At 48.9% G+C, this 27,994-nt stretch overlaps 50 non-coding genes across 50 annotated transcripts; all 50 read right to left on the reverse strand.

The window, feature by feature from the left end:
* Window positions 1-370: 370 nt before the first annotated feature.
* Trnas-cga (transfer RNA serine (anticodon CGA)) lies at window positions 371-452 on the reverse strand. The gene has a single exon. It is a non-coding gene; the product is annotated as a tRNA-Ser (tRNA).
* A 140-nt stretch (window positions 453-592) lies between these two features.
* Trnak-uuu (transfer RNA lysine (anticodon UUU)) lies at window positions 593-664 on the reverse strand. Its single transcript has one exon. It is a non-coding gene; the product is annotated as a tRNA-Lys (tRNA).
* Window positions 665-1,192: 528 nt separating this feature from the next.
* Window positions 1,193-1,265, reverse strand: Trnaf-gaa (transfer RNA phenylalanine (anticodon GAA)). The gene has a single exon. It is a non-coding gene; the product is annotated as a tRNA-Phe (tRNA).
* A 561-nt stretch (window positions 1,266-1,826) lies between these two features.
* On the reverse strand, window positions 1,827-1,908 carry Trnas-uga (transfer RNA serine (anticodon UGA)). The gene has a single exon. It is a non-coding gene; the product is annotated as a tRNA-Ser (tRNA).
* A 711-nt stretch (window positions 1,909-2,619) lies between these two features.
* Trnas-cga (transfer RNA serine (anticodon CGA)) lies at window positions 2,620-2,701 on the reverse strand. Its single transcript has one exon. It is a non-coding gene; the product is annotated as a tRNA-Ser (tRNA).
* Window positions 2,702-2,838: 137 nt separating this feature from the next.
* On the reverse strand, window positions 2,839-2,911 carry Trnak-uuu (transfer RNA lysine (anticodon UUU)). Its single transcript has one exon. It is a non-coding gene; the product is annotated as a tRNA-Lys (tRNA).
* A 536-nt stretch (window positions 2,912-3,447) lies between these two features.
* Window positions 3,448-3,520, reverse strand: Trnaf-gaa (transfer RNA phenylalanine (anticodon GAA)). Its single transcript has one exon. It is a non-coding gene; the product is annotated as a tRNA-Phe (tRNA).
* A 560-nt stretch (window positions 3,521-4,080) lies between these two features.
* On the reverse strand, window positions 4,081-4,162 carry Trnas-uga (transfer RNA serine (anticodon UGA)). The gene has a single exon. It is a non-coding gene; the product is annotated as a tRNA-Ser (tRNA).
* Window positions 4,163-4,870: 708 nt separating this feature from the next.
* Trnas-cga (transfer RNA serine (anticodon CGA)) lies at window positions 4,871-4,952 on the reverse strand. Its single transcript has one exon. It is a non-coding gene; the product is annotated as a tRNA-Ser (tRNA).
* A 137-nt stretch (window positions 4,953-5,089) lies between these two features.
* Window positions 5,090-5,162, reverse strand: Trnak-uuu (transfer RNA lysine (anticodon UUU)). The gene has a single exon. It is a non-coding gene; the product is annotated as a tRNA-Lys (tRNA).
* A 536-nt stretch (window positions 5,163-5,698) lies between these two features.
* Trnaf-gaa (transfer RNA phenylalanine (anticodon GAA)) lies at window positions 5,699-5,771 on the reverse strand. The gene has a single exon. It is a non-coding gene; the product is annotated as a tRNA-Phe (tRNA).
* A 560-nt stretch (window positions 5,772-6,331) lies between these two features.
* Window positions 6,332-6,413, reverse strand: Trnas-uga (transfer RNA serine (anticodon UGA)). Its single transcript has one exon. It is a non-coding gene; the product is annotated as a tRNA-Ser (tRNA).
* Window positions 6,414-7,121: 708 nt separating this feature from the next.
* Window positions 7,122-7,203, reverse strand: Trnas-cga (transfer RNA serine (anticodon CGA)). Its single transcript has one exon. It is a non-coding gene; the product is annotated as a tRNA-Ser (tRNA).
* A 137-nt stretch (window positions 7,204-7,340) lies between these two features.
* On the reverse strand, window positions 7,341-7,413 carry Trnak-uuu (transfer RNA lysine (anticodon UUU)). Its single transcript has one exon. It is a non-coding gene; the product is annotated as a tRNA-Lys (tRNA).
* Window positions 7,414-7,949: 536 nt separating this feature from the next.
* Window positions 7,950-8,022, reverse strand: Trnaf-gaa (transfer RNA phenylalanine (anticodon GAA)). The gene has a single exon. It is a non-coding gene; the product is annotated as a tRNA-Phe (tRNA).
* Window positions 8,023-8,582: 560 nt separating this feature from the next.
* On the reverse strand, window positions 8,583-8,664 carry Trnas-uga (transfer RNA serine (anticodon UGA)). The gene has a single exon. It is a non-coding gene; the product is annotated as a tRNA-Ser (tRNA).
* A 708-nt stretch (window positions 8,665-9,372) lies between these two features.
* On the reverse strand, window positions 9,373-9,454 carry Trnas-cga (transfer RNA serine (anticodon CGA)). The gene has a single exon. It is a non-coding gene; the product is annotated as a tRNA-Ser (tRNA).
* A 137-nt stretch (window positions 9,455-9,591) lies between these two features.
* On the reverse strand, window positions 9,592-9,664 carry Trnak-uuu (transfer RNA lysine (anticodon UUU)). Its single transcript has one exon. It is a non-coding gene; the product is annotated as a tRNA-Lys (tRNA).
* Window positions 9,665-10,200: 536 nt separating this feature from the next.
* Window positions 10,201-10,273, reverse strand: Trnaf-gaa (transfer RNA phenylalanine (anticodon GAA)). Its single transcript has one exon. It is a non-coding gene; the product is annotated as a tRNA-Phe (tRNA).
* A 560-nt stretch (window positions 10,274-10,833) lies between these two features.
* Trnas-uga (transfer RNA serine (anticodon UGA)) lies at window positions 10,834-10,915 on the reverse strand. Its single transcript has one exon. It is a non-coding gene; the product is annotated as a tRNA-Ser (tRNA).
* A 708-nt stretch (window positions 10,916-11,623) lies between these two features.
* On the reverse strand, window positions 11,624-11,705 carry Trnas-cga (transfer RNA serine (anticodon CGA)). The gene has a single exon. It is a non-coding gene; the product is annotated as a tRNA-Ser (tRNA).
* Window positions 11,706-11,842: 137 nt separating this feature from the next.
* On the reverse strand, window positions 11,843-11,915 carry Trnak-uuu (transfer RNA lysine (anticodon UUU)). The gene has a single exon. It is a non-coding gene; the product is annotated as a tRNA-Lys (tRNA).
* Window positions 11,916-12,451: 536 nt separating this feature from the next.
* Window positions 12,452-12,524, reverse strand: Trnaf-gaa (transfer RNA phenylalanine (anticodon GAA)). The gene has a single exon. It is a non-coding gene; the product is annotated as a tRNA-Phe (tRNA).
* Window positions 12,525-13,084: 560 nt separating this feature from the next.
* On the reverse strand, window positions 13,085-13,166 carry Trnas-uga (transfer RNA serine (anticodon UGA)). Its single transcript has one exon. It is a non-coding gene; the product is annotated as a tRNA-Ser (tRNA).
* Window positions 13,167-13,874: 708 nt separating this feature from the next.
* On the reverse strand, window positions 13,875-13,956 carry Trnas-cga (transfer RNA serine (anticodon CGA)). Its single transcript has one exon. It is a non-coding gene; the product is annotated as a tRNA-Ser (tRNA).
* Window positions 13,957-14,093: 137 nt separating this feature from the next.
* On the reverse strand, window positions 14,094-14,166 carry Trnak-uuu (transfer RNA lysine (anticodon UUU)). The gene has a single exon. It is a non-coding gene; the product is annotated as a tRNA-Lys (tRNA).
* A 536-nt stretch (window positions 14,167-14,702) lies between these two features.
* Window positions 14,703-14,775, reverse strand: Trnaf-gaa (transfer RNA phenylalanine (anticodon GAA)). The gene has a single exon. It is a non-coding gene; the product is annotated as a tRNA-Phe (tRNA).
* A 560-nt stretch (window positions 14,776-15,335) lies between these two features.
* Window positions 15,336-15,417, reverse strand: Trnas-uga (transfer RNA serine (anticodon UGA)). The gene has a single exon. It is a non-coding gene; the product is annotated as a tRNA-Ser (tRNA).
* Window positions 15,418-16,125: 708 nt separating this feature from the next.
* Trnas-cga (transfer RNA serine (anticodon CGA)) lies at window positions 16,126-16,207 on the reverse strand. The gene has a single exon. It is a non-coding gene; the product is annotated as a tRNA-Ser (tRNA).
* Window positions 16,208-16,344: 137 nt separating this feature from the next.
* Trnak-uuu (transfer RNA lysine (anticodon UUU)) lies at window positions 16,345-16,417 on the reverse strand. The gene has a single exon. It is a non-coding gene; the product is annotated as a tRNA-Lys (tRNA).
* Window positions 16,418-16,953: 536 nt separating this feature from the next.
* Trnaf-gaa (transfer RNA phenylalanine (anticodon GAA)) lies at window positions 16,954-17,026 on the reverse strand. The gene has a single exon. It is a non-coding gene; the product is annotated as a tRNA-Phe (tRNA).
* Window positions 17,027-17,586: 560 nt separating this feature from the next.
* On the reverse strand, window positions 17,587-17,668 carry Trnas-uga (transfer RNA serine (anticodon UGA)). The gene has a single exon. It is a non-coding gene; the product is annotated as a tRNA-Ser (tRNA).
* A 708-nt stretch (window positions 17,669-18,376) lies between these two features.
* On the reverse strand, window positions 18,377-18,458 carry Trnas-cga (transfer RNA serine (anticodon CGA)). Its single transcript has one exon. It is a non-coding gene; the product is annotated as a tRNA-Ser (tRNA).
* Window positions 18,459-18,595: 137 nt separating this feature from the next.
* On the reverse strand, window positions 18,596-18,668 carry Trnak-uuu (transfer RNA lysine (anticodon UUU)). Its single transcript has one exon. It is a non-coding gene; the product is annotated as a tRNA-Lys (tRNA).
* A 536-nt stretch (window positions 18,669-19,204) lies between these two features.
* Window positions 19,205-19,277, reverse strand: Trnaf-gaa (transfer RNA phenylalanine (anticodon GAA)). Its single transcript has one exon. It is a non-coding gene; the product is annotated as a tRNA-Phe (tRNA).
* Window positions 19,278-19,837: 560 nt separating this feature from the next.
* Window positions 19,838-19,919, reverse strand: Trnas-uga (transfer RNA serine (anticodon UGA)). Its single transcript has one exon. It is a non-coding gene; the product is annotated as a tRNA-Ser (tRNA).
* A 708-nt stretch (window positions 19,920-20,627) lies between these two features.
* Trnas-cga (transfer RNA serine (anticodon CGA)) lies at window positions 20,628-20,709 on the reverse strand. Its single transcript has one exon. It is a non-coding gene; the product is annotated as a tRNA-Ser (tRNA).
* Window positions 20,710-20,846: 137 nt separating this feature from the next.
* Window positions 20,847-20,919, reverse strand: Trnak-uuu (transfer RNA lysine (anticodon UUU)). Its single transcript has one exon. It is a non-coding gene; the product is annotated as a tRNA-Lys (tRNA).
* A 536-nt stretch (window positions 20,920-21,455) lies between these two features.
* Window positions 21,456-21,528, reverse strand: Trnaf-gaa (transfer RNA phenylalanine (anticodon GAA)). The gene has a single exon. It is a non-coding gene; the product is annotated as a tRNA-Phe (tRNA).
* A 560-nt stretch (window positions 21,529-22,088) lies between these two features.
* Window positions 22,089-22,170, reverse strand: Trnas-uga (transfer RNA serine (anticodon UGA)). The gene has a single exon. It is a non-coding gene; the product is annotated as a tRNA-Ser (tRNA).
* Window positions 22,171-22,878: 708 nt separating this feature from the next.
* Trnas-cga (transfer RNA serine (anticodon CGA)) lies at window positions 22,879-22,960 on the reverse strand. Its single transcript has one exon. It is a non-coding gene; the product is annotated as a tRNA-Ser (tRNA).
* Window positions 22,961-23,097: 137 nt separating this feature from the next.
* Window positions 23,098-23,170, reverse strand: Trnak-uuu (transfer RNA lysine (anticodon UUU)). Its single transcript has one exon. It is a non-coding gene; the product is annotated as a tRNA-Lys (tRNA).
* A 536-nt stretch (window positions 23,171-23,706) lies between these two features.
* Trnaf-gaa (transfer RNA phenylalanine (anticodon GAA)) lies at window positions 23,707-23,779 on the reverse strand. Its single transcript has one exon. It is a non-coding gene; the product is annotated as a tRNA-Phe (tRNA).
* Window positions 23,780-24,339: 560 nt separating this feature from the next.
* On the reverse strand, window positions 24,340-24,421 carry Trnas-uga (transfer RNA serine (anticodon UGA)). Its single transcript has one exon. It is a non-coding gene; the product is annotated as a tRNA-Ser (tRNA).
* Window positions 24,422-25,129: 708 nt separating this feature from the next.
* Trnas-cga (transfer RNA serine (anticodon CGA)) lies at window positions 25,130-25,211 on the reverse strand. The gene has a single exon. It is a non-coding gene; the product is annotated as a tRNA-Ser (tRNA).
* A 137-nt stretch (window positions 25,212-25,348) lies between these two features.
* Window positions 25,349-25,421, reverse strand: Trnak-uuu (transfer RNA lysine (anticodon UUU)). Its single transcript has one exon. It is a non-coding gene; the product is annotated as a tRNA-Lys (tRNA).
* A 536-nt stretch (window positions 25,422-25,957) lies between these two features.
* Trnaf-gaa (transfer RNA phenylalanine (anticodon GAA)) lies at window positions 25,958-26,030 on the reverse strand. Its single transcript has one exon. It is a non-coding gene; the product is annotated as a tRNA-Phe (tRNA).
* Window positions 26,031-26,590: 560 nt separating this feature from the next.
* Window positions 26,591-26,672, reverse strand: Trnas-uga (transfer RNA serine (anticodon UGA)). The gene has a single exon. It is a non-coding gene; the product is annotated as a tRNA-Ser (tRNA).
* Window positions 26,673-27,457: 785 nt separating this feature from the next.
* Window positions 27,458-27,539, reverse strand: Trnas-cga (transfer RNA serine (anticodon CGA)). The gene has a single exon. It is a non-coding gene; the product is annotated as a tRNA-Ser (tRNA).
* A 137-nt stretch (window positions 27,540-27,676) lies between these two features.
* Window positions 27,677-27,749, reverse strand: Trnak-uuu (transfer RNA lysine (anticodon UUU)). The gene has a single exon. It is a non-coding gene; the product is annotated as a tRNA-Lys (tRNA).
* Window positions 27,750-27,994: the final 245 nt, after the last annotated feature.

The raw sequence follows: 27,994 nt of genomic DNA on the forward strand, positions 1-27,994 counted from the left end.
ATCAAACGCGAGACAGTTAAGAAAGAAAATCGCTGCACCATTGCTTTTTCCGCACTCGAATGACTGAATTGCGATCTTAAAAAAGAGAGAAATGAATGTTGGCTCTGTCCAACGCTTCCAAGCACGTCTGTGTACTCACGAACTCGGCGTCGACGCGAGAAAATGACGGGGAGCGCACTCGTGGGCCTGCGACGGCTTTCTGCAGTCCCAGCGTCAGTGAGAGGCGAACCGGTAGCCACAGTACGCAGCAGCCGTCGCTGACACTCAGTATTGTTAAACGGAAATTTTCGTCTTGTTGAAGATGGCGCCATCGGTTTGCAACCGCGTTCACGTGTGTGAAAATATTTGCTCCTCTTTACGCAAAATCGCACGCAGCCGGTAGGATTCGAACCTACGCTCCCAGAGGGAATCTGATTTCGAGTCAGACGCCTTAACCACCCCGCCACGACTGCCCGTAGGTCGAGGTTCTCCGACACATGCAACTTCTACGGTTTAAAGCTATGTGGCATCAGAAAACGGGCGTAGCTGCATTCTTTTCCGTAGTGTTTCCACCGCTACCAGAGGAATCGCTACCAAATAGTATTAAAATATCCGCTCGATCAGGGACTTGAACCCTGGACCCTTAGGTTAAAAGCCTAATGCTCTACCGACTGAGCTATCCGGCTCACACGACAGTACAGAACATCCCACGATGCTACAGCTGTACATTGACTCATGTCCTTCACAGCTGTGCTATCGCTGCATGGAGCTGTTACTAATTAAACGTCGCCTGAATGCTGTCTACAAACGTGGTCGCGCTAAGCTTGTAGCAGACTATCGAAGAATGCTGACACCCGATGCAAAACAAAACCGCAGCAGTCGTTAGGTCTCATACGTTGGGTTAGGATTTACGTGTTTTGTCGACACTCACTGAGTAATTGGAAATTTCACAAGCATTTCGAATGCAATGCTTCCCACGTTTTCCGCTCATTTCACGGTTCCGTTGGAGACGTTCTTCACCTCCTGACACAAAAAAAGAGACGCAGTCGGTAGGTACTTTTCGTATTTTCTTATCTGGGGTCTCAGTGTGTCCTTTCGGCAAGCACTAGACAACTGAACAGTTACAGGATAGAGTCATTTTTGTTATCGGCTAGTACCTACATCATCACAGACTCGGAGCAATTCCATTGCTATCAGCTTCACAACATACGCTTGCCGAAACCCGGGATCGAACCAGGGACCTTTAGATCTTCAGTCTAACGCTCTCCCAACTGAGCTATTTCGTCACCCTAAGTCCGCAGATTTGCGCGTCTTCGTTAACCTCTGAATCGCCGCCAATTTCACACAGTCATCTTCGTCTGATAAGACATAGGGACGCTGAAAGGCGAGCAGCAGATGCAGTGAAGTACCACACACATTTCTTCTGATTCCATCATCGTAAGAAGCAAACATGTCGACTCGATTCATGTAATATTGACTTCGCTTTCTCTAGAAGAACCTTTGCTATATCGATGCCACGTGCAACTCGTGTGCAGAGAACGAGACACAAGAAGAGTGAGCCTCTCTACCATGTGAGAGGCAGTATCTAGCAGATACACACGCTAAAACATTTGACTTGCGTTAGCTCATAAATTGCTACACGTAATTGTCTGCAAGCTAAAATGGACACATCTGCACTGACACCTGGTGGACGGCAGTGTGACGAGGCGATGAGCTGTGGCTTCTGGGTGCGACTGTAGCGCTGCAGCCAATAACCACTGCACATTGCCGGCGACCCACGTGTTTAGTAGTGACGCAACTGCTAGAATGCAGCTGAACGTCCATCTTTTGAGAGCGTACAAAATTTCCGCAGTCAGCAGGACTCGAACCTACGCTCCCAGAGGGAATCTGATTTCAAGTCAGACGCCTTAACCACTCGGCCACGACTGCCGGTAGCAGTAGCGTCTTCCGACAAGTGAAAGTGCACCTTTAGAAGCAATCCAATGGCAGAAAGCGGCGTGGCCTCACTCTTTTCTGTAGTGTTTCCATTGCCAGCACATTAGCCGTTACGAAAGTGTATTAATTTTCGCCAAGACATGGCGTTGAACCAACACCCTTTGGTTGAAAATCAAACGCTCTACCGACTGAGCTATCAGTACAGCTGCGTGGCGGGCGAGTGATTCGCATGACGTAATTACTGGGCTATGGCTCCAATGGCGACTTCACCGACTTCCCACTGACGCACCGCTGACGCTAGTTTTCTGTCGTCTTAAGTGGTCGGACATACCTTGCAAGTAGCTGCGAGATCTTAAGAAAAGAAACGCTGCACCATTGCTTTTTCCGCACTCGAATGACTGAATTGCGATTCTTAAAAAAGAGAGAAATGAATGTTGGCTCTGTCCAACGCTTCCAAGCACGTCTGTGTACTCACGAACTCGGCGTCGACGCGAGAAAATGACGGGAGCGCACTCGTGGGCCTGCGACGGCTTTCTGCAGTCCCAGCGTCAGTGAGAGGAGAACCGGTAGCCACAGTAAGCAGCAGCCGTCGCGACACTCAGTATTGTTTAAACGGAAATTTTCGTCTTGTTGAAGATGGCGCCATCGGTTTGCAACCGCGTTCACGTGTGTGAAAATATTTGCTCCTCTTTACGCAAAATCGCACGCAGCCGGTAGGATTCGAACCTACGCTCCCAGAGGGAATCTGATTTCGAGTCAGACGCCTTAACCACCCCGCCACGACTGCCCGTAGGTCGAGGTTCTCCGACACATGCAACTTCTACGTTTTAAAGCTATGTGGCATCAGAAAACGGCGTAGCTGCATTCTTTTCCGTAGTGTTTCCACCGCTACCAGAGGAATCGCTACCAAAGTATTAAAATATCCGCTCGAACAGGGACTTGAACCCTGGACCCTTAGGTTAAAAGCCTAATGCTCTACCGACTGAGCTATCCGGGCTCACACGACAGTACAGAACATCCCACGATGCACAGCTGTACATTGACTCATGTCCTTCACAGCTGTGCTATCGCTGCATGGAGCTGTTACTAATTAAACGTCGCCTGAATGCTGTCTACAAACGTGTCGCGCTAAGCTTGTAGCAGACTATCGAAGAATGCTGACACCCGATGCAAAAACAAACCGCAGCAGTCGTTAGGTCTCATACGTTGGAGTAGAGGATTTACGTGTTTTGTCGACACTCACTGAGTAATTGGAAATTTCACAAGCATTTCGAATGCAATGCTTCCCACGTTTTCGCTCATTTCACGGTTCCGTTGGAGACGTTCTTCACCTCCTGACACAAAAAAAGGAACGCAGTCGGTAGGACTTTTCGTATTTTCTTACTTCTCAGGGAGTTGCCTACTGTGTTCCTCTTACGGCAAGCACTAGACAACCTGAACAGTTACAGGATAGAGTCATTTTTGTTATCGGCTGTACCTACATCATCACAGACTCGGAGCAATTCCATTGGCATCAGCTTCAAAACATACGCTTGCCGAAACCCGGGATCGACCCAGGGACCTTTAGATCTTCAGTCTAACGCTCTCCCAACTGAGCTATTTCGGCTCACACCTAAGTCCGCAGATTTGCGCGTCTTCGTTAACCTCTGAATCGCCGCCAATTTCACAGTCATCTTCGTCTGATAAGACATAGGGACGCTGAAAGGCGAGCAGCAGATGCAGTGAAGTACCACACACATTTCTTCTGATTCCATCATCGTAAGAAGCAAACATGTCGACTCGATTCATGTAATATTGACTTCGCTTTCTCTAGAAAACCTTTGCTATATCGATGCCACGTGCAACTCGTGTGCAGAGAACGAGACACAAGAAGGAGTGAGCCTCTCTACCATGTGAGAGGCAGTATCTAGCAGATACACACGCTAAAACATTTGACTTGCGTTAGCTCATAAATTGCTACACGTAATTGTCTGCAAGCTAAAATGGACACATCTGCACTGACACCTGGTGGACGGCAGTGTGACGAGGCGATGAGCTGTGGCTTCTGGGTGCGACTGTAGCGCTGCAGCCAATAACACTGCACATTGCCGGCGACCCACGTGTTTAGTAGTGACGCAACTGCTAGAATGCAGCTGAACGTCCATCTTTTGAGAGCTACAAAATTTCCGCAGTCAGCAGGACTCGAACCTACGCTCCCAGAGGGAATCTGATTTCAAGTCAGACGCCTTAACCACTCGGCCACGACTGCCGGTAGCAGTAGCGTCTTCCGACAAGTGAAAGTGCACCTTTAGAAGCAATCCAATGGCAGAAAGCGGCGTGGCCTCACTCTTTTCTGTAGTGTTTCCATTGCCAGCACATTAGCCGTTACGAAAGTGTATTAATTTTCGCCAAGACATGGCGTTGAACCCAACACCCTTTGGTTGAAAATCAAACGCTCTACCGACTGAGCTATCGTACAGCTGCGTGGCGGGCGAGTGATTCGCATGACGTAATTACTGGCTTATGGCTCCAATGGCGACTTCACCGACTTCCCACTGACGCACCGCTGACGCTAGTTTTCTGTCGTCTTAAGTGGTCGACATACTTGCAAGTAGCTGCGAGATCTTAAGAAAAGAAACGCTGCACCATTGCTTTTTCCGCACTCGAATGACTGAATTGCGATTCTTAAAAAAGAGAGAAATGAATGTTGGCTCTGTCCAACGCTTCCAAGCACGTCTGTGTACTCACGAACTCGGCGTCGACGCGAGAAAATGACGGGAGCGCACTCGTGGGCCTGCGACGGCTTTCTGCAGTCCCAGCGTCAGTGAGAGGAGAACCGGTAGCCACAGTAAGCAGCAGCCGTCGCGACACTCAGTATTGTTAAACGGAAATTTTCGTCTTGTTGAAGATGGCGCCATCGGTTTGCAACCGCGTTCACGTGTGTGAAAATATTTGCTCCTCTTTACGCAAAATCGCACGCAGCCGGTAGGATTCGAACCTACGCTCCCAGAGGGAATCTGATTTCGAGTCAGACGCCTTAACCACCCCGCCACGACTGCCCGTAGGTCGAGGTTCTCCGACACATGCAACTTCTACGTTTTAAAGCTATGTGGCATCAGAAAACGGCGTAGCTGCATTCTTTTCCGTAGTGTTTCCACCGCTACCAGAGGAATCGCTACCAAAGTATTAAAATATCCGCTCGAACAGGGACTTGAACCCTGGACCCTTAGGTTAAAAGCCTAATGCTCTACCGACTGAGCTATCCGGGCTCACACGACAGTACAGAACATCCCACGATGCACAGCTGTACATTGACTCATGTCCTTCACAGCTGTGCTATCGCTGCATGGAGCTGTTACTAATTAAACGTCGCCTGAATGCTGTCTACAAACGTGTCGCGCTAAGCTTGTAGCAGACTATCGAAGAATGCTGACACCCGATGCAAAAACAAACCGCAGCAGTCGTTAGGTCTCATACGTTGGAGTAGAGGATTTACGTGTTTTGTCGACACTCACTGAGTAATTGGAAATTTCACAAGCATTTCGAATGCAATGCTTCCCACGTTTTCGCTCATTTCACGGTTCCGTTGGAGACGTTCTTCACCTCCTGACACAAAAAAAGGAACGCAGTCGGTAGGACTTTTCGTATTTTCTTACTTCTCAGGGAGTTGCCTACTGTGTTCCTCTTACGGCAAGCACTAGACAACCTGAACAGTTACAGGATAGAGTCATTTTTGTTATCGGCTGTACCTACATCATCACAGACTCGGAGCAATTCCATTGGCATCAGCTTCAAAACATACGCTTGCCGAAACCCGGGATCGACCCAGGGACCTTTAGATCTTCAGTCTAACGCTCTCCCAACTGAGCTATTTCGGCTCACACCTAAGTCCGCAGATTTGCGCGTCTTCGTTAACCTCTGAATCGCCGCCAATTTCACAGTCATCTTCGTCTGATAAGACATAGGGACGCTGAAAGGCGAGCAGCAGATGCAGTGAAGTACCACACACATTTCTTCTGATTCCATCATCGTAAGAAGCAAACATGTCGACTCGATTCATGTAATATTGACTTCGCTTTCTCTAGAAAACCTTTGCTATATCGATGCCACGTGCAACTCGTGTGCAGAGAACGAGACACAAGAAGGAGTGAGCCTCTCTACCATGTGAGAGGCAGTATCTAGCAGATACACACGCTAAAACATTTGACTTGCGTTAGCTCATAAATTGCTACACGTAATTGTCTGCAAGCTAAAATGGACACATCTGCACTGACACCTGGTGGACGGCAGTGTGACGAGGCGATGAGCTGTGGCTTCTGGGTGCGACTGTAGCGCTGCAGCCAATAACACTGCACATTGCCGGCGACCCACGTGTTTAGTAGTGACGCAACTGCTAGAATGCAGCTGAACGTCCATCTTTTGAGAGCTACAAAATTTCCGCAGTCAGCAGGACTCGAACCTACGCTCCCAGAGGGAATCTGATTTCAAGTCAGACGCCTTAACCACTCGGCCACGACTGCCGGTAGCAGTAGCGTCTTCCGACAAGTGAAAGTGCACCTTTAGAAGCAATCCAATGGCAGAAAGCGGCGTGGCCTCACTCTTTTCTGTAGTGTTTCCATTGCCAGCACATTAGCCGTTACGAAAGTGTATTAATTTTCGCCAAGACATGGCGTTGAACCCAACACCCTTTGGTTGAAAATCAAACGCTCTACCGACTGAGCTATCGTACAGCTGCGTGGCGGGCGAGTGATTCGCATGACGTAATTACTGGCTTATGGCTCCAATGGCGACTTCACCGACTTCCCACTGACGCACCGCTGACGCTAGTTTTCTGTCGTCTTAAGTGGTCGACATACTTGCAAGTAGCTGCGAGATCTTAAGAAAAGAAACGCTGCACCATTGCTTTTTCCGCACTCGAATGACTGAATTGCGATTCTTAAAAAAGAGAGAAATGAATGTTGGCTCTGTCCAACGCTTCCAAGCACGTCTGTGTACTCACGAACTCGGCGTCGACGCGAGAAAATGACGGGAGCGCACTCGTGGGCCTGCGACGGCTTTCTGCAGTCCCAGCGTCAGTGAGAGGAGAACCGGTAGCCACAGTAAGCAGCAGCCGTCGCGACACTCAGTATTGTTAAACGGAAATTTTCGTCTTGTTGAAGATGGCGCCATCGGTTTGCAACCGCGTTCACGTGTGTGAAAATATTTGCTCCTCTTTACGCAAAATCGCACGCAGCCGGTAGGATTCGAACCTACGCTCCCAGAGGGAATCTGATTTCGAGTCAGACGCCTTAACCACCCCGCCACGACTGCCCGTAGGTCGAGGTTCTCCGACACATGCAACTTCTACGGTTTAAAGCTATGTGGCATCAGAAAACGGCGTAGCTGCATTCTTTTCCGTAGTGTTTCCACCGCTACCAGAGGAATCGCTACCAAAGTATTAAAATATCCGCTCGAACAGGGACTTGAACCCTGGACCCCTAGGTTAAAAGCCTAATGCTCTACCGACTGAGCTATCCGGGCTCACACGACAGTACAGAACATCCCACGATGCACAGCTGTACATTGACTCATGTCCTTCACAGCTGTGCTATCGCTGCATGGAGCTGTTACTAATTAAACGTCGCCTGAATGCTGTCTACAAACGTGTCGCGCTAAGCTTGTAGCAGACTATCGAAGAATGCTGACACCCGATGCAAAAACAAACCGCAGCAGTCGTTAGGTCTCATACGTTGGAGTAGAGGATTTACGTGTTTTGTCGACACTCACTGAGTAATTGGAAATTTCACAAGCATTTCGAATGCAATGCTTCCCACGTTTTCGCTCATTTCACGGTTCCGTTGGAGACGTTCTTCACCTCCTGACACAAAAAAAGGAACGCAGTCGGTAGGACTTTTCGTATTTTCTTACTTCTCAGGGAGTTGCCTACTGTGTTCCTCTTACGGCAAGCACTAGACAACCTGAACAGTTACAGGATAGAGTCATTTTTGTTATCGGCTGTACCTACATCATCACAGACTCGGAGCAATTCCATTGGCATCAGCTTCAAAACATACGCTTGCCGAAACCCGGGATCGACCCAGGGACCTTTAGATCTTCAGTCTAACGCTCTCCCAACTGAGCTATTTCGGCTCACACCTAAGTCCGCAGATTTGCGCGTCTTCGTTAACCTCTGAATCGCCGCCAATTTCACAGTCATCTTCGTCTGATAAGACATAGGGACGCTGAAAGGCGAGCAGCAGATGCAGTGAAGTACCACACACATTTCTTCTGATTCCATCATCGTAAGAAGCAAACATGTCGACTCGATTCATGTAATATTGACTTCGCTTTCTCTAGAAAACCTTTGCTATATCGATGCCACGTGCAACTCGTGTGCAGAGAACGAGACACAAGAAGGAGTGAGCCTCTCTACCATGTGAGAGGCAGTATCTAGCAGATACACACGCTAAAACATTTGACTTGCGTTAGCTCATAAATTGCTACACGTAATTGTCTGCAAGCTAAAATGGACACATCTGCACTGACACCTGGTGGACGGCAGTGTGACGAGGCGATGAGCTGTGGCTTCTGGGTGCGACTGTAGCGCTGCAGCCAATAACACTGCACATTGCCGGCGACCCACGTGTTTAGTAGTGACGCAACTGCTAGAATGCAGCTGAACGTCCATCTTTTGAGAGCTACAAAATTTCCGCAGTCAGCAGGACTCGAACCTACGCTCCCAGAGGGAATCTGATTTCAAGTCAGACGCCTTAACCACTCGGCCACGACTGCCGGTAGCAGTAGCGTCTTCCGACAAGTGAAAGTGCACCTTTAGAAGCAATCCAATGGCAGAAAGCGGCGTGGCCTCACTCTTTTCTGTAGTGTTTCCATTGCCAGCACATTAGCCGTTACGAAAGTGTATTAATTTTCGCCAAGACATGGCGTTGAACCCAACACCCTTTGGTTGAAAATCAAACGCTCTACCGACTGAGCTATCGTACAGCTGCGTGGCGGGCGAGTGATTCGCATGACGTAATTACTGGCTTATGGCTCCAATGGCGACTTCACCGACTTCCCACTGACGCACCGCTGACGCTAGTTTTCTGTCGTCTTAAGTGGTCGACATACTTGCAAGTAGCTGCGAGATCTTAAGAAAAGAAACGCTGCACCATTGCTTTTTCCGCACTCGAATGACTGAATTGCGATTCTTAAAAAAGAGAGAAATGAATGTTGGCTCTGTCCAACGCTTCCAAGCACGTCTGTGTACTCACGAACTCGGCGTCGACGCGAGAAAATGACGGGAGCGCACTCGTGGGCCTGCGACGGCTTTCTGCAGTCCCAGCGTCAGTGAGAGGAGAACCGGTAGCCACAGTAAGCAGCAGCCGTCGCGACACTCAGTATTGTTAAACGGAAATTTTCGTCTTGTTGAAGATGGCGCCATCGGTTTGCAACCGCGTTCACGTGTGTGAAAATATTTGCTCCTCTTTACGCAAAATCGCACGCAGCCGGTAGGATTCGAACCTACGCTCCCAGAGGGAATCTGATTTCGAGTCAGACGCCTTAACCACCCCGCCACGACTGCCCGTAGGTCGAGGTTCTCCGACACATGCAACTTCTACGGTTTAAAGCTATGTGGCATCAGAAAACGGCGTAGCTGCATTCTTTTCCGTAGTGTTTCCACCGCTACCAGAGGAATCGCTACCAAAGTATTAAAATATCCGCTCGAACAGGGACTTGAACCCTGGACCCCTAGGTTAAAAGCCTAATGCTCTACCGACTGAGCTATCCGGGCTCACACGACAGTACAGAACATCCCACGATGCACAGCTGTACATTGACTCATGTCCTTCACAGCTGTGCTATCGCTGCATGGAGCTGTTACTAATTAAACGTCGCCTGAATGCTGTCTACAAACGTGTCGCGCTAAGCTTGTAGCAGACTATCGAAGAATGCTGACACCCGATGCAAAAACAAACCGCAGCAGTCGTTAGGTCTCATACGTTGGAGTAGAGGATTTACGTGTTTTGTCGACACTCACTGAGTAATTGGAAATTTCACAAGCATTTCGAATGCAATGCTTCCCACGTTTTCGCTCATTTCACGGTTCCGTTGGAGACGTTCTTCACCTCCTGACACAAAAAAAGGAACGCAGTCGGTAGGACTTTTCGTATTTTCTTACTTCTCAGGGAGTTGCCTACTGTGTTCCTCTTACGGCAAGCACTAGACAACCTGAACAGTTACAGGATAGAGTCATTTTTGTTATCGGCTGTACCTACATCATCACAGACTCGGAGCAATTCCATTGGCATCAGCTTCAAAACATACGCTTGCCGAAACCCGGGATCGAACCAGGGACCTTTAGATCTTCAGTCTAACGCTCTCCCAACTGAGCTATTTCGGCTCACACCTAAGTCCGCAGATTTGCGCGTCTTCGTTAACCTCTGAATCGCCGCCAATTTCACAGTCATCTTCGTCTGATAAGACATAGGGACGCTGAAAGGCGAGCAGCAGATGCAGTGAAGTACCACACACATTTCTTCTGATTCCATCATCGTAAGAAGCAAACATGTCGACTCGATTCATGTAATATTGACTTCGCTTTCTCTAGAAAACCTTTGCTATATCGATGCCACGTGCAACTCGTGTGCAGAGAACGAGACACAAGAAGGAGTGAGCCTCTCTACCATGTGAGAGGCAGTATCTAGCAGATACACACGCTAAAACATTTGACTTGCGTTAGCTCATAAATTGCTACACGTAATTGTCTGCAAGCTAAAATGGACACATCTGCACTGACACCTGGTGGACGGCAGTGTGACGAGGCGATGAGCTGTGGCTTCTGGGTGCGACTGTAGCGCTGCAGCCAATAACACTGCACATTGCCGGCGACCCACGTGTTTAGTAGTGACGCAACTGCTAGAATGCAGCTGAACGTCCATCTTTTGAGAGCTACAAAATTTCCGCAGTCAGCAGGACTCGAACCTACGCTCCCAGAGGGAATCTGATTTCAAGTCAGACGCCTTAACCACTCGGCCACGACTGCCGGTAGCAGTAGCGTCTTCCGACAAGTGAAAGTGCACCTTTAGAAGCAATCCAATGGCAGAAAGCGGCGTGGCCTCACTCTTTTCTGTAGTGTTTCCATTGCCAGCACATTAGCCGTTACGAAAGTGTATTAATTTTCGCCAAGACATGGCGTTGAACCCAACACCCTTTGGTTGAAAATCAAACGCTCTACCGACTGAGCTATCGTACAGCTGCGTGGCGGGCGAGTGATTCGCATGACGTAATTACTGGCTTATGGCTCCAATGGCGACTTCACCGACTTCCCACTGACGCACCGCTGACGCTAGTTTTCTGTCGTCTTAAGTGGTCGACATACTTGCAAGTAGCTGCGAGATCTTAAGAAAAGAAACGCTGCACCATTGCTTTTTCCGCACTCGAATGACTGAATTGCGATTCTTAAAAAAGAGAGAAATGAATGTTGGCTCTGTCCAACGCTTCCAAGCACGTCTGTGTACTCACGAACTCGGCGTCGACGCGAGAAAATGACGGGAGCGCACTCGTGGGCCTGCGACGGCTTTCTGCAGTCCCAGCGTCAGTGAGAGGAGAACCGGTAGCCACAGTAAGCAGCAGCCGTCGCGACACTCAGTATTGTTAAACGGAAATTTTCGTCTTGTTGAAGATGGCGCCATCGGTTTGCAACCGCGTTCACGTGTGTGAAAATATTTGCTCCTCTTTACGCAAAATCGCACGCAGCCGGTAGGATTCGAACCTACGCTCCCAGAGGGAATCTGATTTCGAGTCAGACGCCTTAACCACCCCGCCACGACTGCCCGTAGGTCGAGGTTCTCCGACACATGCAACTTCTACGGTTTAAAGCTATGTGGCATCAGAAAACGGCGTAGCTGCATTCTTTTCCGTAGTGTTTCCACCGCTACCAGAGGAATCGCTACCAAAGTATTAAAATATCCGCTCGAACAGGGACTTGAACCCTGGACCCCTAGGTTAAAAGCCTAATGCTCTACCGACTGAGCTATCCGGGCTCACACGACAGTACAGAACATCCCACGATGCACAGCTGTACATTGACTCATGTCCTTCACAGCTGTGCTATCGCTGCATGGAGCTGTTACTAATTAAACGTCGCCTGAATGCTGTCTACAAACGTGTCGCGCTAAGCTTGTAGCAGACTATCGAAGAATGCTGACACCCGATGCAAAAACAAACCGCAGCAGTCGTTAGGTCTCATACGTTGGAGTAGAGGATTTACGTGTTTTGTCGACACTCACTGAGTAATTGGAAATTTCACAAGCATTTCGAATGCAATGCTTCCCACGTTTTCGCTCATTTCACGGTTCCGTTGGAGACGTTCTTCACCTCCTGACACAAAAAAAGGAACGCAGTCGGTAGGACTTTTCGTATTTTCTTACTTCTCAGGGAGTTGCCTACTGTGTTCCTCTTACGGCAAGCACTAGACAACCTGAACAGTTACAGGATAGAGTCATTTTTGTTATCGGCTGTACCTACATCATCACAGACTCGGAGCAATTCCATTGGCATCAGCTTCAAAACATACGCTTGCCGAAACCCGGGATCGAACCAGGGACCTTTAGATCTTCAGTCTAACGCTCTCCCAACTGAGCTATTTCGGCTCACACCTAAGTCCGCAGATTTGCGCGTCTTCGTTAACCTCTGAATCGCCGCCAATTTCACAGTCATCTTCGTCTGATAAGACATAGGGACGCTGAAAGGCGAGCAGCAGATGCAGTGAAGTACCACACACATTTCTTCTGATTCCATCATCGTAAGAAGCAAACATGTCGACTCGATTCATGTAATATTGACTTCGCTTTCTCTAGAAAACCTTTGCTATATCGATGCCACGTGCAACTCGTGTGCAGAGAACGAGACACAAGAAGGAGTGAGCCTCTCTACCATGTGAGAGGCAGTATCTAGCAGATACACACGCTAAAACATTTGACTTGCGTTAGCTCATAAATTGCTACACGTAATTGTCTGCAAGCTAAAATGGACACATCTGCACTGACACCTGGTGGACGGCAGTGTGACGAGGCGATGAGCTGTGGCTTCTGGGTGCGACTGTAGCGCTGCAGCCAATAACACTGCACATTGCCGGCGACCCACGTGTTTAGTAGTGACGCAACTGCTAGAATGCAGCTGAACGTCCATCTTTTGAGAGCTACAAAATTTCCGCAGTCAGCAGGACTCGAACCTACGCTCCCAGAGGGAATCTGATTTCAAGTCAGACGCCTTAACCACTCGGCCACGACTGCCGGTAGCAGTAGCGTCTTCCGACAAGTGAAAGTGCACCTTTAGAAGCAATCCAATGGCAGAAAGCGGCGTGGCCTCACTCTTTTCTGTAGTGTTTCCATTGCCAGCACATTAGCCGTTACGAAAGTGTATTAATTTTCGCCAAGACATGGCGTTGAACCCAACACCCTTTGGTTGAAAATCAAACGATCTACCGACTGAGCTATCGTACAGCTGCGTGGCGGGCGAGTGATTCGCATGACGTAATTACTGGCTTATGGCTCCAATGGCGACTTCACCGACTTCCCACTGACGCACCGCTGACGCTAGTTTTCTGTCGTCTTAAGTGGTCGACATACTTGCAAGTAGCTGCGAGATCTTAAGAAAAGAAACGCTGCACCATTGCTTTTTCCGCACTCGAATGACTGAATTGCGATTCTTAAAAAAGAGAGAAATGAATGTTGGCTCTGTCCAACGCTTCCAAGCACGTCTGTGTACTCACGAACTCGGCGTCGACGCGAGAAAATGACGGGAGCGCACTCGTGGGCCTGCGACGGCTTTCTGCAGTCCCAGCGTCAGTGAGAGGAGAACCGGTAGCCACAGTAAGCAGCAGCCGTCGCGACACTCAGTATTGTTAAACGGAAATTTTCGTCTTGTTGAAGATGGCGCCATCGGTTTGCAACCGCGTTCACGTGTGTGAAAATATTTGCTCCTCTTTACGCAAAATCGCACGCAGCCGGTAGGATTCGAACCTACGCTCCCAGAGGGAATCTGATTTCGAGTCAGACGCCTTAACCACCCCGCCACGACTGCCCGTAGGTCGAGGTTCTCCGACACATGCAACTTCTACGTTTTAAAGCTATGTGGCATCAGAAAACGGCGTAGCTGCATTCTTTTCCGTAGTGTTTCCACCGCTACCAGAGGAATCGCTACCAAAGTATTAAAATATCCGCTCGAACAGGGACTTGAACCCTGGACCCTTAGGTTAAAAGCCTAATGCTCTACCGACTGAGCTATCCGGGCTCACACGACAGTACAGAACATCCCACGATGCACAGCTGTACATTGACTCATGTCCTTCACAGCTGTGCTATCGCTGCATGGAGCTGTTACTAATTAAACGTCGCCTGAATGCTGTCTACAAACGTGTCGCGCTAAGCTTGTAGCAGACTATCGAAGAATGCTGACACCCGATGCAAAAACAAACCGCAGCAGTCGTTAGGTCTCATACGTTGGAGTAGAGGATTTACGTGTTTTGTCGACACTCACTGAGTAATTGGAAATTTCACAAGCATTTCGAATGCAATGCTTCCCACGTTTTCGCTCATTTCACGGTTCCGTTGGAGACGTTCTTCACCTCCTGACACAAAAAAAGGAACGCAGTCGGTAGGACTTTTCGTATTTTCTTACTTCTCAGGGAGTTGCCTACTGTGTTCCTCTTACGGCAAGCACTAGACAACCTGAACAGTTACAGGATAGAGTCATTTTTGTTATCGGCTGTACCTACATCATCACAGACTCGGAGCAATTCCATTGGCATCAGCTTCAAAACATACGCTTGCCGAAACCCGGGATCGAACCAGGGACCTTTAGATCTTCAGTCTAACGCTCTCCCAACTGAGCTATTTCGGCTCACACCTAAGTCCGCAGATTTGCGCGTCTTCGTTAACCTCTGAATCGCCGCCAATTTCACAGTCATCTTCGTCTGATAAGACATAGGGACGCTGAAAGGCGAGCAGCAGATGCAGTGAAGTACCACACACATTTCTTCTGATTCCATCATCGTAAGAAGCAAACATGTCGACTCGATTCATGTAATATTGACTTCGCTTTCTCTAGAAAACCTTTGCTATATCGATGCCACGTGCAACTCGTGTGCAGAGAACGAGACACAAGAAGGAGTGAGCCTCTCTACCATGTGAGAGGCAGTATCTAGCAGATACACACGCTAAAACATTTGACTTGCGTTAGCTCATAAATTGCTACACGTAATTGTCTGCAAGCTAAAATGGACACATCTGCACTGACACCTGGTGGACGGCAGTGTGACGAGGCGATGAGCTGTGGCTTCTGGGTGCGACTGTAGCGCTGCAGCCAATAACACTGCACATTGCCGGCGACCCACGTGTTTAGTAGTGACGCAACTGCTAGAATGCAGCTGAACGTCCATCTTTTGAGAGCTACAAAATTTCCGCAGTCAGCGGGACTCGAACCTACGCTCCCAGAGGGAATCTGATTTCAAGTCAGACGCCTTAACCACTCGGCCACGACTGCCGGTAGCAGTAGCGTCTTCCGACAAGTGAAAGTGCACCTTTAGAAGCAATCCAATGGCAGAAAGCGGCGTGGCCTCACTCTTTTCTGTAGTGTTTCCATTGCCAGCACATTAGCCGTTACGAAAGTGTATTAATTTTCGCCAAGACATGGCGTTGAACCCAACACCCTTTGGTTGAAAATCAAACGCTCTACCGACTGAGCTATCGTACAGCTGCGTGGCGGGCGAGTGATTCGCATGACGTAATTACTGGCTTATGGCTCCAATGGCGACTTCACCGACTTCCCACTGACGCACCGCTGACGCTAGTTTTCTGTCGTCTTAAGTGGTCGACATACTTGCAAGTAGCTGCGAGATCTTAAGAAAAGAAACGCTGCACCATTGCTTTTTCCGCACTCGAATGACTGAATTGCGATTCTTAAAAAAGAGAGAAATGAATGTTGGCTCTGTCCAACGCTTCCAAGCACGTCTGTGTACTCACGAACTCGGCGTCGACGCGAGAAAATGACGGGAGCGCACTCGTGGGCCTGCGACGGCTTTCTGCAGTCCCAGCGTCAGTGAGAGGAGAACCGGTAGCCACAGTAAGCAGCAGCCGTCGCGACACTCAGTATTGTTAAACGGAAATTTTCGTCTTGTTGAAGATGGCGCCATCGGTTTGCAACCGCGTTCACGTGTGTGAAAATATTTGCTCCTCTTTACGCAAAATCGCACGCAGCCGGTAGGATTCGAACCTACGCTCCCAGAGGGAATCTGATTTCGAGTCAGACGCCTTAACCACTCGGCCACGACTGCCCGTAGGTCGAGGTTCTCCGACACATGCAACTTCTACGGTTTAAAGCTATGTGGCATCAGAAAACGGCGTAGCTGCATTCTTTTCCGTAGTGTTTCCATCGCTACCAGAGGAATCGCTACCAAAGTATTAAAATATCCGCTCGAACAGGGACTTGAACCCTGGACCCTTAGGTTAAAAGCCTAATGCTCTACCGACTGAGCTATCCGGGCTCACACGACAGTACAGAACATCCCACGATGCACAGCTGTACATTGACTCATGTCCTTCACAGCTGTGCTATCGCTGCATGGAGCTGTTACTAATTAAACGTCGCCTGAATGCTGTCTACAAACGTGTCGCGCTAAGCTTGTAGCAGACTATCGAAGAATGCTGACACCCGATGCAAAAACAAACCGCAGCAGTCGTTAGGTCTCATACGTTGGAGTAGAGGATTTACGTGTTTTGTCGACACTCACTGAGTAATTGGAAATTTCACAAGCATTTCGAATGCAATGCTTCCCACGTTTTCGCTCATTTCACGGTTCCGTTGGAGACGTTCTTCACCTCCTGACACAAAAAAAGGAACGCAGTCGGTAGGACTTTTCGTATTTTCTTACTTCTCAGGGAGTTGCCTACTGTGTTCCTCTTACGGCAAGCACTAGACAACCTGAACAGTTACAGGATAGAGTCATTTTTGTTATCGGCTGTACCTACATCATCACAGACTCGGAGCAATTCCATTGGCATCAGCTTCAAAACATACGCTTGCCGAAACCCGGGATCGAACCAGGGACCTTTAGATCTTCAGTCTAACGCTCTCCCAACTGAGCTATTTCGGCTCACACCTAAGTCCGCAGATTTGCGCGTCTTCGTTAACCTCTGAATCGCCGCCAATTTCACAGTCATCTTCGTCTGATAAGACATAGGGACGCTGAAAGGCGAGCAGCAGATGCAGTGAAGTACCACACACATTTCTTCTGATTCCATCATCGTAAGAAGCAAACATGTCGACTCGATTCATGTAATATTGACTTCGCTTTCTCTAGAAAACCTTTGCTATATCGATGCCACGTGCAACTCGTGTGCAGAGAACGAGACACAAGAAGGAGTGAGCCTCTCTACCATGTGAGAGGCAGTATCTAGCAGATACACACGCTAAAACATTTGACTTGCGTTAGCTCATAAATTGCTACACGTAATTGTCTGCAAGCTAAAATGGACACATCTGCACTGACACCTGGTGGACGGCAGTGTGACGAGGCGATGAGCTGTGGCTTCTGGGTGCGACTGTAGCGCTGCAGCCAATAACACTGCACATTGCCGGCGACCCACGTGTTTAGTAGTGACGCAACTGCTAGAATGCAGCTGAACGTCCATCTTTTGAGAGCTACAAAATTTCCGCAGTCAGCGGGACTCGAACCTACGCTCCCAGAGGGAATCTGATTTCAAGTCAGACGCCTTAACCACTCGGCCACGACTGCCGGTAGCAGTAGCGTCTTCCGACAAGTGAAAGTGCACCTTTAGAAGCAATCCAATGGCAGAAAGCGGCGTGGCCTCACTCTTTTCTGTAGTGTTTCCATTGCCAGCACATTAGCCGTTACGAAAGTGTATTAATTTTCGCCAAGACATGGCGTTGAACCCAACACCCTTTGGTTGAAAATCAAACGCTCTACCGACTGAGCTATCGTACAGCTGCGTGGCGGGCGAGTGATTCGCATGACGTAATTACTGGCTTATGGCTCCAATGGCGACTTCACCGACTTCCCACTGACGCACCGCTGACGCTAGTTTTCTGTCGTCTTAAGTGGTCGACATACTTGCAAGTAGCTGCGAGATCTTAAGAAAAGAAACGCTGCACCATTGCTTTTTCCGCACTCGAATGACTGAATTGCGATTCTTAAAAAAGAGAGAAATGAATGTTGGCTCTGTCCAACGCTTCCAAGCACGTCTGTGTACTCACGAACTCGGCGTCGACGCGAGAAAATGACGGGAGCGCACTCGTGGGCCTGCGACGGCTTTCTGCAGTCCCAGCGTCAGTGAGAGGAGAACCGGTAGCCACAGTAAGCAGCAGCCGTCGCGACACTCAGTATTGTTAAACGGAAATTTTCGTCTTGTTGAAGATGGCGCCATCGGTTTGCAACCGCGTTCACGTGTGTGAAAATATTTGCTCCTCTTTACGCAAAATCGCACGCAGCCGGTAGGATTCGAACCTACGCTCCCAGAGGGAATCTGATTTCGAGTCAGACGCCTTAACCACCCCGCCACGACTGCCCGTAGGTCGAGGTTCTCCGACACATGCAACTTCTACGTTTTAAAGCTATGTGGCATCAGAAAACGGCGTAGCTGCATTCTTTTCCGTAGTGTTTCCACCGCTACCAGAGGAATCGCTACCAAAGTATTAAAATATCCGCTCGAACAGGGACTTGAACCCTGGACCCTTAGGTTAAAAGCCTAATGCTCTACCGACTGAGCTATCCGGGCTCACACGACAGTACAGAACATCCCACGATGCACAGCTGTACATTGACTCATGTCCTTCACAGCTGTGCTATCGCTGCATGGAGCTGTTACTAATTAAACGTCGCCTGAATGCTGTCTACAAACGTGTCGCGCTAAGCTTGTAGCAGACTATCGAAGAATGCTGACACCCGATGCAAAAACAAACCGCAGCAGTCGTTAGGTCTCATACGTTGGAGTAGAGGATTTACGTGTTTTGTCGACACTCACTGAGTAATTGGAAATTTCACAAGCATTTCGAATGCAATGCTTCCCACGTTTTCGCTCATTTCACGGTTCCGTTGGAGACGTTCTTCACCTCCTGACACAAAAAAAGGAACGCAGTCGGTAGGACTTTTCGTATTTTCTTACTTCTCAGGGAGTTGCCTACTGTGTTCCTCTTACGGCAAGCACTAGACAACCTGAACAGTTACAGGATAGAGTCATTTTTGTTATCGGCTGTACCTACATCATCACAGACTCGGAGCAATTCCATTGGCATCAGCTTCAAAACATACGCTTGCCGAAACCCGGGATCGAACCAGGGACCTTTAGATCTTCAGTCTAACGCTCTCCCAACTGAGCTATTTCGGCTCACACCTAAGTCCGCAGATTTGCGCGTCTTCGTTAACCTCTGAATCGCCGCCAATTTCACAGTCATCTTCGTCTGATAAGACATAGGGACGCTGAAAGGCGAGCAGCAGATGCAGTGAAGTACCACACACATTTCTTCTGATTCCATCATCGTAAGAAGCAAACATGTCGACTCGATTCATGTAATATTGACTTCGCTTTCTCTAGAAAACCTTTGCTATATCGATGCCACGTGCAACTCGTGTGCAGAGAACGAGACACAAGAAGGAGTGAGCCTCTCTACCATGTGAGAGGCAGTATCTAGCAGATACACACGCTAAAACATTTGACTTGCGTTAGCTCATAAATTGCTACACGTAATTGTCTGCAAGCTAAAATGGACACATCTGCACTGACACCTGGTGGACGGCAGTGTGACGAGGCGATGAGCTGTGGCTTCTGGGTGCGACTGTAGCGCTGCAGCCAATAACACTGCACATTGCCGGCGACCCACGTGTTTAGTAGTGACGCAACTGCTAGAATGCAGCTGAACGTCCATCTTTTGAGAGCTACAAAATTTCCGCAGTCAGCGGGACTCGAACCTACGCTCCCAGAGGGAATCTGATTTCAAGTCAGACGCCTTAACCACTCGGCCACGACTGCCGGTAGCAGTAGCGTCTTCCGACAAGTGAAAGTGCACCTTTAGAAGCAATCCAATGGCAGAAAGCGGCGTGGCCTCACTCTTTTCTGTAGTGTTTCCATTGCCAGCACATTAGCCGTTACGAAAGTGTATTAATTTTCGCCAAGACATGGCGTTGAACCCAACACCCTTTGGTTGAAAATCAAACGCTCTACCGACTGAGCTATCGTACAGCTGCGTGGCGGGCGAGTGATTCGCATGACGTAATTACTGGCTTATGGCTCCAATGGCGACTTCACCGACTTCCCACTGACGCACCGCTGACGCTAGTTTTCTGTCGTCTTAAGTGGTCGACATACTTGCAAGTAGCTGCGAGATCTTAAGAAAAGAAACGCTGCACCATTGCTTTTTCCGCACTCGAATGACTGAATTGCGATTCTTAAAAAAGAGAGAAATGAATGTTGGCTCTGTCCAACGCTTCCAAGCACGTCTGTGTACTCACGAACTCGGCGTCGACGCGAGAAAATGACGGGAGCGCACTCGTGGGCCTGCGACGGCTTTCTGCAGTCCCAGCGTCAGTGAGAGGAGAACCGGTAGCCACAGTAAGCAGCAGCCGTCGCGACACTCAGTATTGTTAAACGGAAATTTTCGTCTTGTTGAAGATGGCGCCATCGGTTTGCAACCGCGTTCACGTGTGTGAAAATATTTGCTCCTCTTTACGCAAAATCGCACGCAGCCGGTAGGATTCGAACCTACGCTCCCAGAGGGAATCTGATTTCGAGTCAGACGCCTTAACCACTCGGCCACGACTGCCCGTAGGTCGAGGTTCTCCGACACATGCAACTTCTACGGTTTAAAGCTATGTGGCATCAGAAAACGGCGTAGCTGCATTCTTTTCCGTAGTGTTTCCATCGCTACCAGAGGAATCGCTACCAAAGTATTAAAATATCCGCTCGAACAGGGACTTGAACCCTGGACCCTTAGGTTAAAAGCCTAATGCTCTACCGACTGAGCTATCCGGGCTCACACGACAGTACAGAACATCCCACGATGCACAGCTGTACATTGACTCATGTCCTTCACAGCTGTGCTATCGCTGCATGGAGCTGTTACTAATTAAACGTCGCCTGAATGCTGTCTACAAACGTGTCGCGCTAAGCTTGTAGCAGACTATCGAAGAATGCTGACACCCGATGCAAAAACAAACCGCAGCAGTCGTTAGGTCTCATACGTTGGAGTAGAGGATTTACGTGTTTTGTCGACACTCACTGAGTAATTGGAAATTTCACAAGCATTTCGAATGCAATGCTTCCCACGTTTTCGCTCATTTCACGGTTCCGTTGGAGACGTTCTTCACCTCCTGACACAAAAAAAGGAACGCAGTCGGTAGGACTTTTCGTATTTTCTTACTTCTCAGGGAGTTGCCTACTGTGTTCCTCTTACGGCAAGCACTAGACAACCTGAACAGTTACAGGATAGAGTCATTTTTGTTATCGGCTGTACCTACATCATCACAGACTCGGAGCAATTCCATTGGCATCAGCTTCAAAACATACGCTTGCCGAAACCCGGGATCGAACCAGGGACCTTTAGATCTTCAGTCTAACGCTCTCCCAACTGAGCTATTTCGGCTCACACCTAAGTCCGCAGATTTGCGCGTCTTCGTTAACCTCTGAATCGCCGCCAATTTCACAGTCATCTTCGTCTGATAAGACATAGGGACGCTGAAAGGCGAGCAGCAGATGCAGTGAAGTACCACACACATTTCTTCTGATTCCATCATCGTAAGAAGCAAACATGTCGACTCGATTCATGTAATATTGACTTCGCTTTCTCTAGAAAACCTTTGCTATATCGATGCCACGTGCAACTCGTGTGCAGAGAACGAGACACAAGAAGGAGTGAGCCTCTCTACCATGTGAGAGGCAGTATCTAGCAGATACACACGCTAAAACATTTGACTTGCGTTAGCTCATAAATTGCTACACGTAATTGTCTGCAAGCTAAAATGGACACATCTGCACTGACACCTGGTGGACGGCAGTGTGACGAGGCGATGAGCTGTGGCTTCTGGGTGCGACTGTAGCGCTGCAGCCAATAACACTGCACATTGCCGGCGACCCACGTGTTTAGTAGTGACGCAACTGCTAGAATGCAGCTGAACGTCCATCTTTTGAGAGCTACAAAATTTCCGCAGTCAGCGGGACTCGAACCTACGCTCCCAGAGGGAATCTGATTTCAAGTCAGACGCCTTAACCACTCGGCCACGACTGCCGGTAGCAGTAGCGTCTTCCGACAAGTGAAAGTGCACCTTTAGAAGCAATCCAATGGCAGAAAGCGGCGTGGCCTCACTCTTTTCTGTAGTGTTTCCATTGCCAGCACATTAGCCGTTACGAAAGTGTATTAATTTTCGCCAAGACATGGCGTTGAACCCAACACCCTTTGGTTGAAAATCAAACGCTCTACCGACTGAGCTATCGTACAGCTGCGTGGCGGGCGAGTGATTCGCATGACGTAATTACTGGCTTATGGCTCCAATGGCGACTTCACCGACTTCCCACTGACGCACCGCTGACGCTAGTTTTCTGTCGTCTTAAGTGGTCGACATACTTGCAAGTAGCTGCGAGATCTTAAGAAAAGAAACGCTGCACCATTGCTTTTTCCGCACTCGAATGACTGAATTGCGATTCTTAAAAAAGAGAGAAATGAATGTTGGCTCTGTCCAACGCTTCCAAGCACGTCTGTGTACTCACGAACTCGGCGTCGACGCGAGAAAATGACGGGAGCGCACTCGTGGGCCTGCGACGGCTTTCTGCAGTCCCAGCGTCAGTGAGAGGAGAACCGGTAGCCACAGTAAGCAGCAGCCGTCGCGACACTCAGTATTGTTAAACGGAAATTTTCGTCTTGTTGAAGATGGCGCCATCGGTTTGCAACCGCGTTCACGTGTGTGAAAATATTTGCTCCTCTTTACGCAAAATCGCACGCAGCCGGTAGGATTCGAACCTACGCTCCCAGAGGGAATCTGATTTCGAGTCAGACGCCTTAACCACTCGGCCACGACTGCCCGTAGGTCGAGGTTCTCCGACACATGCAACTTCTACGGTTTAAAGCTATGTGGCATCAGAAAACGGCGTAGCTGCATTCTTTTCCGTAGTGTTTCCATCGCTACCAGAGGAATCGCTACCAAAGTATTAAAATATCCGCTCGAACAGGGACTTGAACCCTGGACCCTTAGGTTAAAAGCCTAATGCTCTACCGACTGAGCTATCCGGGCTCACACGACAGTACAGAACATCCCACGATGCACAGCTGTACATTGACTCATGTCCTTCACAGCTGTGCTATCGCTGCATGGAGCTGTTACTAATTAAACGTCGCCTGAATGCTGTCTACAAACGTGTCGCGCTAAGCTTGTAGCAGACTATCGAAGAATGCTGACACCCGATGCAAAAACAAACCGCAGCAGTCGTTAGGTCTCATACGTTGGAGTAGAGGATTTACGTGTTTTGTCGACACTCACTGAGTAATTGGAAATTTCACAAGCATTTCGAATGCAATGCTTCCCACGTTTTCGCTCATTTCACGGTTCCGTTGGAGACGTTCTTCACCTCCTGACACAAAAAAAGGAACGCAGTCGGTAGGACTTTTCGTATTTTCTTACTTCTCAGGGAGTTGCCTACTGTGTTCCTCTTACGGCAAGCACTAGACAACCTGAACAGTTACAGGATAGAGTCATTTTTGTTATCGGCTGTACCTACATCATCACAGACTCGGAGCAATTCCATTGGCATCAGCTTCAAAACATACGCTTGCCGAAACCCGGGATCGAACCAGGGACCTTTAGATCTTCAGTCTAACGCTCTCCCAACTGAGCTATTTCGGCTCACACCTAAGTCCGCAGATTTGCGCGTCTTCGTTAACCTCTGAATCGCCGCCAATTTCACAGTCATCTTCGTCTGATAAGACATAGGGACGCTGAAAGGCGAGCAGCAGATGCAGTGAAGTACCACACACATTTCTTCTGATTCCATCATCGTAAGAAGCAAACATGTCGACTCGATTCATGTAATATTGACTTCGCTTTCTCTAGAAAACCTTTGCTATATCGATGCCACGTGCAACTCGTGTGCAGAGAACGAGACACAAGAAGGAGTGAGCCTCTCTACCATGTGAGAGGCAGTATCTAGCAGATACACACGCTAAAACATTTGACTTGCGTTAGCTCATAAATTGCTACACGTAATTGTCTGCAAGCTAAAATGGACACATCTGCACTGACACCTGGTGGACGGCAGTGTGACGAGGCGATGAGCTGTGGCTTCTGGGTGCGACTGTAGCGCTGCAGCCAATAACACTGCACATTGCCGGCGACCCACGTGTTTAGTAGTGACGCAACTGCTAGAATGCAGCTGAACGTCCATCTTTTGAGAGCTACAAAATTTCCGCAGTCAGCAGGACTCGAACCTACGCTCCCAGAGGGAATCTGATTTCAAGTCAGACGCCTTAACCACTCGGCCACGACTGCCGGTAGCAGTAGCGTCTTCCGACAAGTGAAAGTGCACCTTTAGAAGCAATCCAATGGCAGAAAGCGGCGTGGCCTCACTCTTTTCTGTAGTGTTTCCATTGCCAGCACATTAGCCGTTACGAAAGTGTATTAATTTTCGCCAAGACATGGCGTTGAACCCAACACCCTTTGGTTGAAAATCAAACGCTCTACCGACTGAGCTATCGTACAGCTGCGTGGCGGGCGAGTGATTCGCATGACGTAATTACTGGCTTATGGCTCCAATGGCGACTTCACCGACTTCCCACTGACGCACCGCTGACGCTAGTTTTCTGTCGTCTTAAGTGGTCGACATACTTGCAAGTAGCTGCGAGATCTTAAGAAAAGAAACGCTGCACCATTGCTTTTTCCGCACTCGAATGACTGAATTGCGATTCTTAAAAAAGAGAGAAATGAATGTTGGCTCTGTCCAACGCTTCCAAGCACGTCTGTGTACTCACGAACTCGGCGTCGACGCGAGAAAATGACGGGAGCGCACTCGTGGGCCTGCGACGGCTTTCTGCAGTCCCAGCGTCAGTGAGAGGAGAACCGGTAGCCACAGTAAGCAGCAGCCGTCGCGACACTCAGTATTGTTAAACGGAAATTTTCGTCTTGTTGAAGATGGCGCCATCGGTTTGCAACCGCGTTCACGTGTGTGAAAATATTTGCTCCTCTTTACGCAAAATCGCACGCAGCCGGTAGGATTCGAACCTACGCTCCCAGAGGGAATCTGATTTCGAGTCAGACGCCTTAACCACCCCGCCACGACTGCCCGTAGGTCGAGGTTCTCCGACACATGCAACTTCTACGTTTTAAAGCTATGTGGCATCAGAAAACGGCGTAGCTGCATTCTTTTCCGTAGTGTTTCCACCGCTACCAGAGGAATCGCTACCAAAGTATTAAAATATCCGCTCGAACAGGGACTTGAACCCTGGACCCTTAGGTTAAAAGCCTAATGCTCTACCGACTGAGCTATCCGGGCTCACACGACAGTACAGAACATCCCACGATGCACAGCTGTACATTGACTCATGTCCTTCACAGCTGTGCTATCGCTGCATGGAGCTGTTACTAATTAAACGTCGCCTGAATGCTGTCTACAAACGTGTCGCGCTAAGCTTGTAGCAGACTATCGAAGAATGCTGACACCCGATGCAAAAACAAACCGCAGCAGTCGTTAGGTCTCATACGTTGGAGTAGAGGATTTACGTGTTTTGTCGACACTCACTGAGTAATTGGAAATTTCACAAGCATTTCGAATGCAATGCTTCCCACGTTTTCGCTCATTTCACGGTTCCGTTGGAGACGTTCTTCACCTCCTGACACAAAAAAAGGAACGCAGTCGGTAGGACTTTTCGTATTTTCTTACTTCTCAGGGAGTTGCCTACTGTGTTCCTCTTACGGCAAGCACTAGACAACCTGAACAGTTACAGGATAGAGTCATTTTTGTTATCGGCTGTACCTACATCATCACAGACTCGGAGCAATTCCATTGGCATCAGCTTCAAAACATACGCTTGCCGAAACCCGGGATCGAACCAGGGACCTTTAGATCTTCAGTCTAACGCTCTCCCAACTGAGCTATTTCGGCTCACACCTAAGTCCGCAGATTTGCGCGTCTTCGTTAACCTCTGAATCGCCGCCAATTTCACAGTCATCTTCGTCTGATAAGACATAGGGACGCTGAAAGGCGAGCAGCAGATGCAGTGAAGTACCACACACATTTCTTCTGATTCCATCATCGTAAGAAGCAAACATGTCGACTCGATTCATGTAATATTGACTTCGCTTTCTCTAGAAAACCTTTGCTATATCGATGCCACGTGCAACTCGTGTGCAGAGAACGAGACACAAGAAGGAGTGAGCCTCTCTACCATGTGAGAGGCAGTATCTAGCAGATACACACGCTAAAACATTTGACTTGCGTTAGCTCATAAATTGCTACACGTAATTGTCTGCAAGCTAAAATGGACACATCTGCACTGACACCTGGTGGACGGCAGTGTGACGAGGCGATGAGCTGTGGCTTCTGGGTGCGACTGTAGCGCTGCAGCCAATAACACTGCACATTGCCGGCGACCCACGTGTTTAGTAGTGACGCAACTGCTAGAATGCAGCTGAACGTCCATCTTTTGAGAGCTACAAAATTTCCGCAGTCAGCGGGACTCGAACCTACGCTCCCAGAGGGAATCTGATTTCAAGTCAGACGCATTAACCACTCGGCCACGACTGCCGGTAGCAGTAGCGTCTTCCGACAAGTGAAAGTGCACCTTTAGAAGCAATCCAATGGCAGAAAGCGGCGTGGCCTCACTCTTTTCTGTAGTGTTTCCATTGCCAGCACATTAGCCGTTACGAAAGTGTATTAATTTTCGCCAAGACATGGCGTTGAACCCAACACCCTTTGGTTGAAAATCAAACGCTCTACCGACTGAGCTATCGTACAGCTGCGTGGCGGGCGAGTGATTCGCATGACGTAATTACTGGCTTATTCAAACGCTCTACCGACTGAGCTATCGTACAGCTGCGTGGCGGGCGAGTGATTCGCATGACGTAATTACTGGCTTATGGCTCCAATGGCGACTTCACCGACTTCCCACTGACGCACCGCTGACGCTAGTTTTCTGTCGTCTTAAGTGGTCGACATACTTGCAAGTAGCTGCGAGATCTTAAGAAAAGAAACGCTGCACCATTGCTTTTTCCGCACTCGAATGACTGAATTGCGATTCTTAAAAAAGAGAGAAATGAATGTTGGCTCTGTCCAACGCTTCCAAGCACGTCTGTGTACTCACGAACTCGGCGTCGACGCGAGAAAATGACGGGAGCGCACTCGTGGGCCTGCGACGGCTTTCTGCAGTCCCAGCGTCAGTGAGAGGAGAACCGGTAGCCACAGTAAGCAGCAGCCGTCGCGACACTCAGTATTGTTAAACGGAAATTTTCGTCTTGTTGAAGATGGCGCCATCGGTTTGCAACCGCGTTCACGTGTGTGAAAATATTTGCTCCTCTTTACGCAAAATCGCACGCAGCCGGTAGGATTCGAACCTACGCTCCCAGAGGGAATCTGATTTCGAGTCAGACGCCTTAACCACTCGGCCACGACTGCCCGTAGGTCGAGGTTCTCCGACACATGCAACTTCTACGGTTTAAAGCTATGTGGCATCAGAAAACGGCGTAGCTGCATTCTTTTCCGTAGTGTTTCCATCGCTACCAGAGGAATCGCTACCAAAGTATTAAAATATCCGCTCGAACAGGGACTTGAACCCTGGACCCTTAGGTTAAAAGCCTAATGCTCTACCGACTGAGCTATCCGGGCTCACACGACAGTACAGAACATCCCACGATGCACAGCTGTACATTGACTCATGTCCTTCACAGCTGTGCTATCGCTGCATGGAGCTGTTACTAATTAAACGTCGCCTGAATGCTGTCTACAAACGTGTCGCGCTAAGCTTGTAGCAGACTATCGAAGAATGCTGACACCCGATGCAAAAACAAACCGCAGCAGTCGTTAGGTCTCATACGTTGGAGTAGAGGATTTACGTGTTTTGTCGACACTCA

The sequence above is a fragment of the Schistocerca gregaria genome, unplaced genomic scaffold (genome assembly GCF_023897955.1).
Source record: "Schistocerca gregaria isolate iqSchGreg1 unplaced genomic scaffold, iqSchGreg1.2 ptg000445l, whole genome shotgun sequence".
NCBI classification, from domain to species: Eukaryota; Metazoa; Arthropoda; class Insecta; order Orthoptera; family Acrididae; genus Schistocerca; species Schistocerca gregaria.